At 36.6% G+C, this 18,013-nt stretch overlaps 1 protein-coding gene and 1 long non-coding RNA gene across 8 annotated transcripts in view; one reads left to right on the top strand and one right to left on the bottom strand.

Annotated features, from left to right (window-relative positions):
* The window catches only part of LOC115485113 (uncharacterized), a 34,200-nt gene extending 27,313 nt beyond the window's left edge, over window positions 1–6,887 (bottom strand). For 6 of the 7 annotated variants that reach the window (XR_007780525.1, XR_007780524.1, XR_007780527.1 and 3 more), the window contains exons 1-2: window positions 5,723–6,887; window positions 1,850–2,016 (exon numbers count right to left, since the gene is read on the bottom strand). This is a non-coding gene — a long non-coding RNA (uncharacterized LOC115485113). Of the gene's footprint in view, window positions 1–253; window positions 587–1,849; window positions 2,017–5,722 lie in introns of all 7 variants that reach the window. The other variant, XR_007780523.1, reaches the window with a different exon arrangement.
* LOC115484325 (zinc finger protein 239-like) overlaps window positions 1–18,013 on the top strand; it is an 822,389-nt gene that overhangs the window by 270,827 nt on the left and 533,549 nt on the right. The gene's annotated exons all lie outside the window — the stretch shown is intronic.

The following is an 18,013-nucleotide window of genomic DNA, read 5'->3' as shown; positions in this document are numbered from 1 at the left end:
CAAAGCTGCTGCTCTGATGGAGCACATTTCTCCTAATATCAGTTTGTTATAGTCATCCTCTGCCTCTGCATTCCTCTGCCCATTTTCACACTCTTCACTTAGGTCCCATGGCTGTAGAAGGCTGCTCTAAGAAAAATATCTGTAACAATTTGTCTTGCACTTGAGCCCATTGTCTCTTGACCAGTGGCCTGGCACAGTTTTAAAAGCCCAAAATTGGATGTACCTGCTAAACAGTTAATTAATGTTTTCTTACCTGATGTCAGCCAGAAACGATGACATGTGAGAAGCACAAGAGGTACAAACACCATTCAGTACAGGGACTCAGCTTCCACTGAGAACTAAATATATTCCTTTTTCTACCTCACTAGCCTCTGGACATTCAGCAGCAGCCAGCTCCTTTCCCAGTATTCCACAGTTTCACAGGTTTTCAGTGTGTTGTGCTGGTTTCTTTTAACAACACCCTGCTTTACTTCTTGACAGTTTTGATCTTGTTATAAACAGTAATAAACAATACATCTATCACTCCCAGATGTGAACAATACTAGGTTAGGCACACACAATAGGAGGGCCTGTGCTTTTCACTTCACTGTAAAAAAAACCCAAACACTTCAGTGTAAAAAAAAAAAGAGAAAAAAAAAAGGCAAAACAAACCACAAAAAATCCACACAAAAATCCAACAAATTAAAAAAAAAAAAACCACACACACACACACAAAATACTATTAAAAAAAAACCACAAACAAACAAAAAAACTCCCCACAAAACTACAGAAAAACTTAACTGAACAACTTCATTTCTATTCCGAGTCATAACCTGGAAAAAAAAAAGTCCCTAGACTAGGTGATCAAATAATATAAAGACTACATTTATGATAGCTCAGGGAAGCCAGGGCCATGGATGCTGCCTCTGGAAGAGCTGAGAAGATAGCATGTATTGCACTAACAGAAATAAAAAGTTGAATATGTTTAATTATTTCTAAACCTCTGGCCAAAAGTAATACCCACTGTTGGATACATGGCTTTTTTCAATCCCCCAGTGATTTAAATTCAGCATGTCTTGAGGATACCCTCAAGGGTCATAGCACCATGAGTGCATAGCACTGCAACTCATTTTAGACTAATATGAGAAAACTGTGTTTCTTCATAAAAAGGAGAATTACATTTTGGATTTTGCTTTTTGTCACAATGTACTTAGAATAGAATTCCACTGGTAAGAAAAGTAAGTTTTGTATTAGTTACTCAGTAACCAGCACTGTACCATGCATGATTTACACAGCACAAGGTATTTAGTATGCACATGGATCAGAACCCAAAATAATAAATGCTAGTAGCACATGGCTTTAGAAAAAGTTAGAAGAAACTAAATTTAAAATAATAGAATATATTATTCTCTCAATATTGTACAAAATTGTACAGTCAAGCTTGCTGCCATAAGATATGGAGAGCAGAAAATTTAGAATTTAAGAAAAGAATAAGGCATAAAACCATTTTGTGTGTTAAAATTATGTAATTTTTCCCAATTTTTTTCCTCTCATTTTGAAGATTTTCATGTCAAAGCTAGTGGCCTTGAATAGTCATCACTCCTTCAAATATAAACTTTTCCTCACAGTCTGTCCAACATACTGTATTTGAAATTTTTGGCAAGCAAACATTTTAATTAAAGAGGAACGATAACCATAGAGGAAACAGATGAAAATTAGCAGAGCAAAAACATAATTTTTGGGCCTGGAAACAGGTACTGAGAACTGATTTTAAAACACAAGCTCAAAACTTCCCACCTTTTCCTATTTATTTCTGCCCTTCCTTTCCTCCCCCATCCAGACAAGACATTAAAAAGGAATGAACACTAACCTTAAAACGAGCAAATCAGGGTATCTGTGACTTTTCCTCAGGTATTTAAACCATTGCTTTTGGCCAAGTTTCAAATTTTCCTTTCTTCCAATCAGCATTTGGGAGTTCTGTAAGATGGAATCTCAGAAATTTTGGATTTCTTTCTGTGTTGCAAATGCTATATAAAACTGTAAAACAAGTAAAAATAAAGAGAGAGTAAAAATCAATAATTCCATAAACAAGACTGGAACTGAAACTTATTTTACTTGTATGATATTCAGTAAAAACCTTCTCTTCTGCCACTTACAGAATCTTAACTACTAAATGAAAGAAAAAGTTAAATCATGTATTTGGATATTTTCAACTGCTTTCATACATGTGCACAATGCAGTTGGTTTCCTGCTAGTTTGATTGTAGTAATTTATCTTTTACACCACAAAAATAAAAATAGCTCCTGGGGAGTTTAAATTGTCTGGCAATGAAGATTATATGAGAGCAAAAGTCTATTATCTGCCAATGCTGGAGAAATTAATGCTTAAATAATGTTAGTATACCTAAATATATTAAATCACCTAAAATTTTGCCACTCATAATATTTTATCATTGTAAAAGACCAATGGTCAATGATCTTATCAAAGAAACAAAATGAGAAAGTATAATTTATTTGGCTCGAAGGATTTCTGGGAGAAAAAAAGAAAAGTAATTTTAGAGAAATACTGAATGGCTTTCTGTATCCCAAGTCAATGTTGAGTAGATGTCAAGCAGTACTTCTGAATTTTATTTCACCTTAGAGTAGGAAGTTTCTCCCACATTTCCTTCTGGATTTGGGGAATTCCTTACTCTGAAGCATCACTGGGCATTAGTCCCCACGGTATAACATGATTTTTCTCATATTATTACTAACCACTGTGTATTTATCCAGTGACTTTATTAAAGATTCTCTCTGCTGACAACTAAAACAGTCAAGTCTTTGACTCTTTGGCTATCAAGAAATCTCCCTCAGAGCTGTGACTCATTCACAGACAAACGGGAGGTTTTCATTATCACCGGCTAAACCAACACAAAATATCTGCTTGACAAGGTGTTTTTCACCACTAGAAAATTCACCAAGGTCTTTGGCACCTCTGTCAGAGAAACCTTTGGATCACAAATACATTATTTTATCATTCTTCAGCTTCTTCTACAACTCCAGCAGCACGTTATGATGTAAGGCTAAAACCAGTTCCTGATTGTTTATTCAGAGCAAGATTGCATTTTATACCTCAAGATACAGTGGATTGTTGCTTCTCTTTTTTCTTTTGGAAAAGGGTGGCAGTTACCTCCATAAAGAGTAATTTGAGGATCATTCCTGCAGCTTCATTTTTCTATGGGTTTATCTCATCATCAAATTATCTGAGTGGAGGATCTCCCACTGCTTAATGAATTTCAAGACTTATGGAATAGAGACAGTCCTACCTTCTAGACAGTACTAATCAATGGATGATTAATTTATTTTAAATTTCTCATACTTTGTGAAAGGTGCTCTGAACAGAACTGTGACTACTCTTGGTACCTGGTTTTTAAACAGAATAATTTCTATCACCCAGGGCTCTCTTGCTCCCCGTTTTCAATCAAGCTCATACAAACCCCTGTTGCTGCTTAACACTTTCACTGGCTTTGAGCAGTGAAAAGGTTAGGAACAAAGCACCATATTTCTACAGATTCCAGAAGAATCTTGCCATTTATTTGGCTCTGAGCAGAGAGAGTGATGCAATTCACTGGGTGATTAGAGCATTTATTGGAAGGGCAGAGAGGTTCTTATTGTAGTGACTTTTCAGTCTTTCATTCAATCTGAATTGGCTTCAAATGACAAAATTATACTTTAAAATGCCTTTTATCCTGAATGTTCTCCAGGCAAATGGGCATCAGGGTTCAAATCAGCACAAACAGAACAAGGTATTGAACAAGTTTCTATTTGAGTGTAAGTCATTACAATACTGTTAAAAAGCACTGAGCTGCTTTAGCATCCTCATTTGGCAAATTCTTCTCAGAATTTATTTCAGCTGCTTCACTTTCACTAAAGATTTGTGAAAAGAAACATTTTGTCTTGGGCTGAAAGGAAACAAGAGAGCTCTGGTCACATTTCTTTCCCCCTAAAACCTTCATTGGGTGGATTCTGCAGACTTTGTGCAATCAAGGACAAGCTTTGTTGTTTTATTGTTTCCTTGATTTAACTCAGATCCCATTGACATTGTCAGAAATACATTTAACAACAGTGATATTCACTTGTTACTGGCAGATTTTGGGTTAAAAGTTCAAAAATTGCTCAAACTCTTAAGGTCTCTTCTTAAGGTTAGATCCAGGCAAAGACCTCCCTGAACTTCTGCAGGAGGAACATCTACTAGCACTTGATTTCAGACCATTCCCAGTTTCACTTTTCCCTGTTCTCACAGCCCCCGAGGCGATATGTCTGTCTGGTGAAATGACCATACCCATATCCATGTCCATATCCATAACCATATCCATATCCATATCCATGCACATCAGCCTGGCACACAGCCACACTCCATGCTGCTCACCTGATCCCTGGGCCCAGCTGAATTCTCTGCTGCCAATGAGACCAGTGGGATTACTCACCAAATTTTCCTATTTTTAATAAAAGCTTGAGAGGATTCAGTGTAATCTGGGAGGAATATCTGCAGTGTCTCAAAACTTGAATTATTAACTTCAGTATTTCAGCATCACAACCCTTGGTCTACACCAAAGGGTCTTTGTGAAACAAAGTAATTAAGCAACATCTTCCCACTTTTAATGGAGATGGATAATGAGTGTCTAACAAGAATGGATGATGTCTCTCCTTTCTGATTAGAATGAGTATCCCTAGGGAGGGATAGCCACCCTAGACCTGGGTATGAAAGAAACCAATCTTGGCCAGATATAAAGGTTAACCTTAACGACATCAAAAAGCTGGGAAGGAAAAAAAAAGAAAATAAGAAAGGTAAGGAAAAAGGAGCACCAAAATGCAGCAAGTATATTTTGTCATCATTTCATTGGACTTGAAAGGGGTGCTTAGTCATGAGTAAACAACTTCCTCCAGCAAGCACATAAATCTGCCCTGTACATCCCTTACTGCTCTGGGAAAGAATAAATTTCTGTCCTGGCCTTCAGGTCTTCCTGCCCCTGTGTATTATGCCTGAAGCATTTTTTCACTGTCACATTCTTAAAACTTTATTTGAGTATTTTCAATACATTCCTTTTCTGGTCACTCTAAAACCTTATTAGGTATGACTAAGGCTGTTTTTTTTTAAATCTGTAGTATATTGAAAAAGAACTTCTACAAAATTAAAGCCTACCATCAATCTTAACATTTATTTCCATAAGTTAGGGTTTTTCTTGTTATGCCTTTTCTATTTTAAAACAAGTAAAATATACATCAATTGAAAAATTGAGCATGTGAACAAGTGCACTTAGCATACATAAACTTACTGTATTCTTCTAATTACTCTTCAATTTTTAAATAATTTCCTTCATCTAACTTTAATTACTGTTAGAGGAAAAAAATATTTTCCTCTAATTAAAATACAAATTTCACCCAAATAAAACTTTGGCAGAGAACAAATCTCTCAAAAATAAAAAATAGACTTCCTGAGAAAAAAAATCTTAAGCAATCAATAGTCCTAGGCCATTTTACAGCCAACAAATATTGCAAAGTGTTAAATTCCAGATTGCTGAATTAAGAAAAAAGTACATTGATGCTCAAGTTTTAATTTTTGATAGCCAGAATTTTTCCAAGAAAATAAGCCTTCCTGATGAGCCTTAAATGGTATCTAGCTAGCATTACCCAGCATACAATTTTTCTCTGACTCTTTATAAACAAAACCAATATATTTATTTTAAAAAATAACAATTTCATACTTGTCCTGCGGGTTGGGATGTTGGACAATGGAAAACCATCATCTTGTAAGTCCTGCTGACTTGGGAAAATCAGACCATATTGTGCAATTTCCAGCAAAACCACAGGAAAACTCTCTATACAGCCCTAAGGTACCATCTTCTGTGGAAAACAAACAAGCAAACAAAACAAAACCCAAGAGCAACAAACCAGACTGAAACAAAGCAAGAAACATCCGTGGTATCCGGAATAAATTTACACTCATGTGCATTTCTTACATCTCTACAGACCGTGATAGCAGACAAGCTTCCTCTGGAAATAACCTATGCTAGCAGAGAAAGAATAAACCAGGCATAATTCTTTGGCAGATAAAACAATCATCAAGAACAGAGTCTGTTTTGCAATCCTCATCTTGTAAAGTACTTATGTATTGGCACTTTAAAAGAACCTGGAGAAATAAAGAGCCATCATTGGTGGCACTTTATCTTCTTTCCATTTCCTGGTACCAGGACTTTGTGGGTATTTATGTTTCATCTGCATGGAACTCCACTGCACAGCTAATGTAATCTGCACTAATCACTACACCCTGGAATTACTGCTATGGTAATGTCTTTGCACAAACCCTGTTGTACTACCAGCTAAAGTACTGCCCATAGCTGTAAAGAGAACAGCTATCACTGCCCCAATTTTGATTTCTGCATTTTGTGTGAGGCTGAAAGACACTGTGGCACAGTGACAAAAGCCCTGGCTGCACATCTGAGCTCCTCCCTGAGGTGGCCAGAGCATCCCTCCCTCCTGCACAGCTGCACCTGGATGGAGTGCTGCTCCTGGTGCCACTGGATACCAAGCTGTGATGCCACTCAGAGATGCTCCAGCCCCATCAAACAGGGATGCCCTTCCATGAGCAATTGCCACCAGTCCCAGGATGAAGGAATCTGTAGAGAGGCTGAAGTTTTTTAAAAACATATCCAGACAGCACAAATATGTAATTCTGTTTAAATATGTTTAAATATTTCCGTGTGGTTTTGTCTAAACATATCTTTCTTAGACACGAAAGGAGAGGGTTTGAAAGATAAAATCTTTTAAAGATGTTTATTTCTAAAAGTACTGTGAAGTAAACATCTCTTGGGCAACAGACTTGCTGTTATAAAGTACAAATCAGTAAAAATACACTAAGTCAAATTTCTGTACGTGGGCTATCCTCTAGCTTTAGGCAAAGCACTACAAACATCTGCTGTATCTACTGCACATCATCAGTCTACTGATGTTATAGTTTTTACTGTGGTTTTTAAGTGTGGTATTTAAAAGCAGCAGATGAATATCTGAGGATTCCTTTCAAAGAATGATTACAGCTATGGAACACACTTGACAGATTTATATGCCTCCAATTTTTATAGGTTTACTCTTAAATGTTCATGAAATATGTAGGGCAGAATAGTTCAGATACCAGGCTGTGCTCCCAGCAGAAAATCTTGAGTTTTAGCTTCACATGTGGGTTGTTTGTGCAGAGAAACACACCCCATGCCATAACAGAACAGGTTGTTTTGATTGCAGGCAGTTCAAGGTAGTCCTGTGAACTCAGGACTTTATATTTAACACATTCCCACAATGCATCCAGGGTTAGAATTAGCATCTCAGTTATAGAAAAGCCCAACTACATCAGGAGTTCTTTATAAAGAAAAAGAACAAAGAAGAGTAGTCACAGCTTTCATAACACATTTAAAAAGGATTGAATATTGCAGCTTTTGGATTCAACATGGAAATGGAATATGGTCTGGGGGTTCTGCAATGGAAATGGAAGAAACAGGTGACTGCATGTGGGAATGCTTATTTATCTATATGGATCCACAGGGAATGCTCTATTTACAATCCTTTTGCAGGCAGAAACTATTTTCCATTCTCCATCCCCTTCTCATTCATAACCCAAAAAGAGAAATGCTGATTTTTGCTGACCTTTGCCCAGGCGGTTAAAGGGGAATGTACCCAAATATGCACCTGGACATCATCTGACACAATTGTTGATCCTAATTGAAACTGCTGCTTGGGAGAACAGCAAATTAGGAAGGAGAAGGTTTGCAAATGCCCACCTAAATTTTGTGAGCCATGCATAGTTCTACTCCATATATTTTAACTAGAAATAATTATGTGAAATTCAAAGTTCCTGAACAAAACATGTTTAATTTTCACTCATTCCTTATTTCCATTGCAATCAGCACAAAGGAACAGATACTGTAGGACTAAGCCATTTAACTAATATTCTGGGGAATAGCAAAGAATCATGAAATGCATATAAAGGTCAGGCACTTCTTTTCCATGAACAGACTGTGTGCAAACTGATATTTCAACAAATGTCCAGACAGTTGCCTAAATGAAACACATGGCTGTGCTTGTGTTTGAGAACCTTTCTGTTAAATTTTCAGACACATCAATGGGTTTGGTCCTGAACCTTGCAAATTCAGAGCCTTGTTCACCCAAGGCATCTGAAAGAATCCATAAAACTCCCCAAAAAATTAAGGTACTGTTTGTTCCTGGAGTCACTTGATCACACAAGTCTCTGCTTAGATATAAATACCTACTAAAGCACTATGCAAGTAAGAGCTGTGTTTCAGGATTATTATTATTAATCTGATCATTCTTTATGATCCATTCACACCCACACAAATGCACAGGCTGTCTCTGAGGGGGAGGAAAAAAGAAAAGAAAATAATAAAAGAAAAACAAAAATGGAGGGAGGGAAGGGAAGGAGAAGGGGAAAGGGAAAGGAGAAGGAAAAGGAAAAGGCAAAGGAGAAGGGGAAGGGGAAGGAGAAGGAAAAGGGAAAGGAAAAAAGAAAAGGAGAAGGAGAAGGAAAAGGAAAAGGAAAAAAAGGAGAAGAGAAGAAAAAGTAAAAGGAAAAGGAAAAAAGGAGAAGGAAAAGGAGAAGGAAAAGTAAAAGGAAAAAGGTGTCCATATAAAAAAGTTGTCCCTAAGAGAACATGTAGTTTTTAAACACTGAAGGAATTTTGCCACAAAAATGCAAGTTCTTACTTCTAATACTGAATGTGTTTATTACACAGAGTAACTTGCTAACACTAGGATTTATGGGAAATACTTCACAATTTAGAATTCATTCTGGATGTTTCAAATTGTGGATGTCTCTGATGAGATAAGCCTTTTTAAGAGCCTTCCTGTATGTGTGTGACTGCTCAGGATTTCCAGAAAATCCAGCTGCAGAAAATCCAACTCTCTCCTCTCTTCAAGAAACATTACCAGGAGCACTGCATTTGTATTACTTAAAATCTTATTTCTCCAAAAGAACAGAAGCTGAGTAAAATACATTTATCAAAATTGGTAGCTATTTGGTTTCAGAAAACCCTGCCAATTAATATTGCTGTGATGTATTGATTTTCTCCTCAGTTTTCAATGAGGGCATGTAGAGCAGTAGAGCTTGGGCTTGTGGCTGTAAAAGACAGAAAAATATTCTAATTGGGTAAAAATACAGACTTATACAATGTCAAAATATGATTTCCACTTAGCTGCACTGTTCACTTACATAACCTCAGCAAATTAAGACAAACTTCATACAATTGCAGTGGAGGAAGCTTTGAAGCAACAACTATACTTAAAAAAAAATTTAAAATAATTGAATAAGTAAAAGACTGAAAGTAGATAATAAGGTACCTGCTCTGAAATTAGCAGTAATGCAAGGGTCTTAATGAACGCCTATGGAGCTCCTAAGTTAAAAATATATTTTAGAAATGTATTAATTATTAACTATTATTAATTGTTACACATTTTTAAAAGGCTTTAATAAGTTAAGAAATAATTCCTCTTGTTATACACACCCCAAATCTTCCAGAGGAACTTTGGATAAGCCCAGAAAGAACAGAAATTCAGGGACAATGGTGTATTTAAAGCTCAAACTCCCACTGTGTTTAGTGCCCAAGTCACACCAAATTCCCGACAGAGGCACTTCAGTCTCACATATCTTTTCTGAACATACCAAGCTTTTGTAGTAGAGCAGGTCCCACCTATTAAAAACACCTGGCAGGTGAATATTTTAAGCCTCTAAGTGGAGTCTTTCAACCACAGAAGTATTTTTTCATTCTGGTTTACCCTTTATATGTTCCTCTCATTTGTCATTTTTATCTTAGTTTCCTTTCCAACCATCTCTTCCACTCATTTATTCACTGAATGGCTCATCTTCCATCATTCATATTCCTTTTCAACCTGCATTTCAAAACCCCTTTCACCTCCTTTTTCAGGAGTACTATAACTGGGATAGAAAAACATTTCCATATTGCATTTGAGCTCTTGTAGAAATGTCTGACTGCCTAGGAAAACAACTCAAAATTATGATGAACTTATGCCTGCAGAAGAAAAAAGTTCTGTAGGGCTAGAGAGCATTGGAATAGTCACCATTCCTAGCCTTGTTTTTCTTAAAAACAAACAAAAAATTTCTGCATTTATGCTCTTTCTAGAAAAATCTTTTTAAAAAAATTTAAAAAAAAAAAAAGAGGAAAAAAATTCAGTACTTACATAGAAGTGAGACATTTGGTAGCTAAATACTGGGAAATAAAAGAAAATATAAAAGCTCAAATCCAGTCCCAAAGGTAACTAGTAGAGAAGATGTTCCAGGAATTGGGAGACCCAGGACATTTCTTAGAGAAATTTAATTTAATAAACCCTGTAAATTGCAAAAGACACCAAGCAGAATATTCCAAAGGCCCACAGAGAATCTTCCAAGAATCCATAAGAGAAATAAAATGCACTAACCAAGGTGAAGATTTAAAGAGCTGTGGATAGGAGAAGCACCTCAGTGCCCGGAGCTGAGTATAACACTCACTGTAAAATTTATTAAAGACCTGTCTCCTTGGTACCTTATTGTAGGACTAAGATCTTGCTCCTTAGGAGCAAGACACACAGAAGGTGCTGCAGCTCTGTGAGACTCCTGACACTGGTATGACAGGAAGAAACTAATCTAAGCCTAAGACAATTTGCTGACAGGATTCATGAAGAACATATTAGCAATATCCTTCTCAAATCCGAAGGGAAAAAAAAAGGGAACAAGAAGAGGGAAAAAAAAAAAAGAGAGACTGTTTCAATGAAAGATAAAGTTCAATATTAGCAAATGACAGACAGGTGAGTTACATAAAATTAATAGCCTGAGACTGCATTTCTTTTTAAGCAGACATTTTGTTAAATTCTGATATTGCTAGTGATAAACCAAGCACTGCTACCTTTCTTCAATTACTAAATTTTGTTTATGTTTTTGCAGTGGCAAAAAACATCTCTGAAAGAGAGGAACGTAGGGAAAACATATGGAGACAGAAAAAACCCAAGGAGAAATTTAAAAGGGTTAGATTATGGTAATAATTCATTAAAAGTCTAATACATGTACCCCTTGTACTTATGAAGGGCAATTTAGATTAACACAAATATGAACAATGTACTTTATTTATATGAATGCACTTATGTATACATTGTAAAAATAAATAAATATCACAGAATCCCAGGATGGTTTGGGTTGGGAGAGACCCTAAAGATCATCCAGTTCTAATCCCAACACCTTCCACCATCCCAGCCTGCTCCAAGCCCCAATGTCCAGCCTGGCCTGGGACACTGCCAGGGATCCAGGGACAGCCACAGCTGCTCTGGGCACCCTGTGCCAGGGCCTGCCCAGGGAACAATTCCTGATTCCCAGTATCTAAATCCCCTCTCTCTCAGTTTGAAGCCATGTATATGAAAACATATATATATATCTATGTGTCAAAGTGAAAAAATATTACTTCTCAGATGTATAGAAAAGTAGAAGTCATAATATTATAAGATTTCCCATAGCTTAAAGATGTATATGGACTTACTTGTATATGGATTTACTCTATATTTAGAAAGAAGGAAATTCAGCCTCAAAGTTGTTCTTTTCATTTTGAATAGAAAGGTTTATTTGATTCTACATTTTACATCCAAAATGCTCTTGCAGAAGCAAATAAAAAGCTTTTGAATTTATAGGGAATTGGCATATACAATAAAAAAATTTGCCATTCCCTAAGAAGTGGATTTAATAACTAGTAGATTTTCCTAATCACTGTGTATACAAGTTCACCTTGTGCATGGATAGGAAAAAGTGCTGGGACATTAATCTTGTTCTCACCCACGGACCTGAAGGCAAGGGTTAAACTAGCCATCGGACTTATGTGGCTTGACTTCTCCCCTGATATTCTTCTTTTTACTGAGAAAAAGAAGAGGGGGAAAAAAGCCAAGAATCATTATAAAAATGTCTGTGAAGAATAAATAAAGGGAGGCAACCCCTCAGAAATCCCCCTTCCTACTTCATACTTACAACTGAAGATGGTACATAAAGCAAGCATTAAATCTTACTGTGGCTCACTCAAATAAGGTAACACTGTGGAAAATGCAATTTTCACTCTAAAATCACCAGGTTTTATTCATATAACTGACAGATAAAACACAGTGAAGGATTTAGGGATATTCTCTAAATCTACCAGCTAAGATTCAAAGATTATCCATTAGACAAAACTTCAGCATCCAAAAAGATGTCCAAAGACCAATCATCTCCTCATAAGGGTAAGCAGTAAAATATAAAACACAAGTACAGATCTTTCCAGGAGAATGCATACAAATCGTTACATTTTCTCTGTAGACACTGCATGTTTCAGTTTCTGAGGGAAAATATCCAACAGATGTTCTGGGGGGTTTCAGGAGAAGACCAAGCTGCTGAATGAGAACCAGTGGACCCCAGAAAGACACCGGCTGATATTTTCTTTCTCACCTAAAAAGCAGCACAGATTTAAAAAGGATATGATGGTTACTGCTCAAAATTTCAATTATCACTTGCTTTTTCACATCCCAAACTCACTGAAGAAAAAAACGTACCTATCAGCCAATTATGCATTCAAGAGATACCTATTAGGAATGCCAGGCAAAACTGGCAGAAACCCTCTTTTGAGCTGATCTTGATCACATTTCTTCTGTCAGCATGTCCAAGTTATTTGCTGTCCCTGAACATATTCACTTAGTTCCGGAGATTAAGAAATTCTCAGTAAACAATTTTGCCCCTGGAGTGGATTAGCAGGACATATTTGCTATCTGTCATCAAAGCCATTTGATATCATTCTCTCATTAGGAGCCATGGCAACAGTGCACAGTGAAAAATGATGCTTTTGAGGGAAGGCTCAGGCCTCCAAAGAGATTAGATGCTCCCAGCACAGAAGCTGATCTCCCAGTGCTTCCCATGCCAAAGGAAGTACAATTCCCTCCAAAATTTGCCATGAAGCTTCAGGTCTTTCAAGGCTTTCCCACCTAAAAAGGGATCACCTGCTATATTGATAGATGTGGTTTCCTACAAATCAACAAATATTCATCTGTGGCCCACTTGCAGAGATATAGATCATTCCAAAGGCAGGGATTTTGGTGAGTGTTGCCCATTGCAGATTATGAGTTATCCAAAAGCACTTCACAGATGATAGAAAAAAGCCAAAGTATATAGAAAATTTTATTTAATGTATTAGCTGTTTTGAAAGCCCATGAATCAGCAGTGAGTGGCCAAGAATAATGCTGTTGGGAAAGCCTGTATAGAGGAAGATTAATAACGAAAAAAATAAAGATTCAAAAAAAACCCAACCACTTTTCTGTGTCTCTCATATGGATTTCTCTGCTCATTTTTGTCCAAACCAAAACACTGGAGGTGCTACAGTTTAAGTTGGATATATTTGTAGCTAAATATGCAAGTCTGATACTACCAGCAATTTGATCTGCCAGTATCTCTTGAGGAAAAGAGAAAATAATCTCATCCTTGTCCAAACGTGAAGAAAATTTAACTCAAAACAGTTCCCATGCAAGAGCAGCTAAGCAGTCAGAACCAAAGGAAAACCCATTTGCATCCCTTCTCTCCTGGCTCAGACTTCCTCAGGATCAAGTGCAATAGCAAAACACTCACCAAACACTTCATGTGGTTTTTGTATCAATCCATGAAAAATTATTGTGTTAAATTTGGTCATTGTCATCTTACAGCAGAGCTTAAATGTGGTTCTAGCAAGAGAAAGGATGAAAATAAGCCCTAAGCTCACAACTACCCCTTGTAGGAACTACAAAAATCCAAGCAAAAATTTGACTGTCTCAAAGCATCTGGAAAAAAAAAAGTTTGTCTGATGATGAAGCCAAGCTGTTTCTTCTTAAGTATTTTGTGTCCTCTTGCTCAAGGACAGGAGTGTTCATTTGGAATAAAGACCTGGAGAGTTTTATTTTCTCAGTCCCAAGTTATTAGCTGCCTCCATGGTGATGAAGCTGTTGTGACTACTGTGGCCTCTCTTACTAAATAGTGAAGCAAAATCCTATTTCAGTAACACAAAAACTGTATTTTAAGGAATGGTTCTTTGTCATGGGTATATTTATCAGAGCATAGACTAAAAGTGCTATGCACTTTAAGCTCTAAGGATCAAGTAATTCATTTTCACTTTCTCTTCTAAAAACAAAAAGAAGAGCACAGTCCAAAGGAAAACTCATCACAAGTAACCTGAATGGGAAGAGACCTTCCCATGATGATATACATCCAAAATGATATACATCCATTTTTATTGCTGATCCTACTCTTTAATAACCATTCCTTGTACACTGAACACCTGTCAAAAATAAACAAATTCACATGTACAGCAAAAAACACTTTATGACAGATAAGTTACTATAATTCTTTCAAAACATAGCTTGTTAAAGCACTAATTATCTGAATTTGTCATTCAAAAGAAATAATGAAAATTAGTCCAGGGTACTCAAAAATTGGACCTTAGGACTTCAGAATGGTATTTTAGGTTTCAATGAAAAAAAAAAAAACCAGATGCATGCATTTTTAACAGTCCCTTTCCAATTCCTTTTTCTGCAAGGACAGGCATCTGTTCTGTCAAAAAACAAGGGAAATTTAAACACACACCACCCACCCTTCCTGCAAGAAAACTGCAGAAAGGCCAGGAAACTTCCCTACATAAGCTTCAGAGCTTCAGATTAAAAATCAACACACAACAGCTACAGGGAAGATTTCTGTTTCCACCTTCCATAACTCTGATCTCTCCTGCCATCACTGGGCCAGCCTACAAGAGGAACAGCACTCAGTCCATTAATTCACTTTCAATTGAGGTTATTTCACTTACCCCAGGAAAAAATAAAACCACACAAGGTAAAATCAAAAGTCACAGACCATTCACTGACAAAACCCATGCACTCAACAACCTCCGTTCATTATGAGGGCAGCTATTAGAAATGTTTCATGGAGACATCAATAGTTTTTAGCCTGATCTCTGAAGATTTTTTTGTTGTTGGTTTGTTGGTTGTTTTTCAATTTGAAAATAGCTGTTTGAAAATATAATCAACAGGCTAAATAGAATTTCAGCTAAGATATATGCTTTAATTATAGGAACTTCAAACAAGTTGCCAACTTGGCTTATCTGACAAAAACCTTTTCCAAATTGATTTAGAATATTCTGCCATCACCTCATTAGTAGTACAGTTAAAATGCATTACATGGGTCAAAAGAAGCACACATATTCAAAGACTTCCACAAAAACCCAAAGGAAAAAACATTCCATTTAATTTAATGAATATCTCAAGAGTTCTAGCAAATTGCCTGCTACACAAAGGTGGTAAGTAGCAAAATATTGGCAAAAGAATAATCCTTGGGGAAAATAGTTTTCTTTTTTGATCTTACTGATTCTCTACTTTTTTTTTTTTTTTAAACAGGTAAGCTTCTAATCTTAGGTATTTTTCTAGGGAGAAAGAAAACACTTTCCTTCCATATTTCATTCTTTCAGGTTATGATTTGGAGAATTGCTTCATGATTCTGAAAGTTTGCAGTTTTAGGTGTCTACATCGAAAGATGTTAAGAGAACAAGACAATTATATCTGAATGATCAAGAAACAAAGGCAAAAAATCATCAGTTTTCATACTATGTGCCTAGAATTACTTCAGTTGTTTGACTTACAGTTTAAAATTTTGATGAAAATTCTAAAAAAGTAAAAGTAGAAGTCTATAACTGATACAGAGCAAAACAACAAAAAATCAGCAGGGTTTTAGAGTTATTTCAGACTTTGCAGTCAATCTCAGCAACACTGATGCATCCGTGGTTCAAGCCTTGATATTTCCTATGAGATAATATACAGAAGTACAATTTTCTGGAGTGTAACTGTATAAAGCATTTCTAAAAGTGTAATAGAAGAATTTCAGGTTATCCATCAAAGGAAATCTAGTGAAAAATAAAATGCATTTGGTTAAAAATGAGGAGATTCTGTTACATTAGGCACCACTGCCCTCTTCAGTCAGGCAGACATCAATTTCATACACTTGTTCAGAGAACTTTGCCTGAAAAATCCCCACCAAAATACAAACAAGCATGAACTTTATTTTTCCTTTAGGCAATATTTCTCTCCTAATAACAGGATAGGATGCAGCATTTCATTAACCTAATGTTTGAGCTGACACATGGCTTAGACACATATGCACTGTGAAGGCAGGGTGTATTTCTCTACATACTTAACATATATATATATATATATATATATATATATGGATTTGAAATTTTTTTTGAGAGGAACACTGCATCACTAAGAAAACAAGTAATTCATGGTTTACATTCACTTAATATCTGACAGGACTACTAAGCAATCACTTAACTTCAAAGCAGGACTTCAATAAACTTGCAACAACTGATTAATTAAACATAAAATTTATAACATATATATAAATATATAAAAAACATAAAATCTTACTACTATATTTAAAAAATACCCCCCCCCCCAACACCTCGCTACATCCTTCACAATACTCCCTGACTGGGATGTGATAATTCATGATTTATACTGGGAATTTTTCCTTAGGCTGAAAACATACCCTTTGCAAGCAAAACATCTGAGATCTGAGAGTTTTCAGGTACACTGGGATGAAAAGGTAGCACTGAAAATCCAAGCAGTCTAAAGAGAGGTCTGGATGTCAAGAGATTCTTAGTTCAATACCTTTTAAACCACAGCACTTAAGAATTGAATCTTAATTTAAGATTTAATCCTTCAAGATATGGCAGAATAAGATTAAACACTAGGCATAATATTCCTTTTAACCAATGGAAAGAAAAGTCATTTTACTTCTCTGAGCTTCAATTTCTTTTGCTTTTTTCCTTGATGATAACATGGGAATAGGTTGTATTCATTATCAAAATTCTGTAATTTGTTATTTATGTCTCCACTTGGTGAAAATTTACAAAATCACAGAATATCCTGAGTTGGATGGGAGCTATAAGAATTGCTGAAGGCCAACTCCAGCCATTCAGGTAATATCTAAAGGCATGTCATACCAAGCAGTAACTTCTGCTTGCAACCTTGAAAGAAATCATTAGGAAAAAAATAAAATTGCACAGCAGTTTATCTCCATACTTTAGAAAGTATGTCCTTTCTAGGATCAAAGAGGAGCTGTCCTGTAGCCTGCTGAGGCAGTTTAAGTGCCACCTTTTTATTTAGTCTTCATCACAGCTGCATCTGTGTTTAACAGATTTTAAAACCATATCTCTCTAGCTCATTTATCTTCCTTTCTCCCTATCTTCTTTCCAGGAACTTATTCCATTATTCCAACTCCTCTCTCACTTCTGTCCCAACTTTCTCTCCCACCATTTTAGGTGTAAAATATGGGCAGGACAAGGAAAAAGACCAAACAGAATATGATTCCAAGAGAGCAAACACAGCATCAACACAAGATGGTTAGAAGGAAAGTGTTATTTTTTTAATGGTTCAACTGAATACCCATTTGTGATTTCTATGGCAGCAGAAAGTTAACAGCATGAGAAAGTAAAATACACCTAACATATGGATCATTTTAAACTGTAAAAGGACATTATGTGCATTTGTACTCCCCTACACACACCTATCTACACCTTCAAGCAAGCCTTCTGTCTATTTTGGGTACTTGTACAAACTTGCAATGGGCTTTTGGATGACACAAATAGCTTTGTAAAAAGAAGAAAAAGAACGCCAAACCACTGAAATTTATTTTAAAAATAGGAGCACTGCCGCGACTGCTGTGTCGAAAGCACTTCCCTCCCGTCTGAGCGGGGGTGGGGGGGGAAGGCGGCCGTGGCTAGCTCGGAGCACAGCAGCAGCCAGCAGCGGGGGGCACTACCCAGATCCGTCAGGGACGTCCGGGCTGCGCCTTCCTCGGCAGGACAGCAGCAACGAGCGGCAAGGCGGAGAAGCCGGAGAGAAAAGAGGGTCTTAACACGCCCGGTGGAGCCCAGTGCTTTTAATGTATCATTTCTCCACTGTGTCCAGGCGGGAAAAGACAC

Source organism: Serinus canaria, chromosome Z (assembly GCF_022539315.1).
Source record: "Serinus canaria isolate serCan28SL12 chromosome Z, serCan2020, whole genome shotgun sequence".
In the NCBI taxonomy this organism is placed as follows: domain Eukaryota; kingdom Metazoa; phylum Chordata; class Aves; order Passeriformes; family Fringillidae; genus Serinus; species Serinus canaria.
Note: the sequence above shows the minus strand (reverse complement) of the source record. Positions and strands in the feature narration are given on the sequence as shown.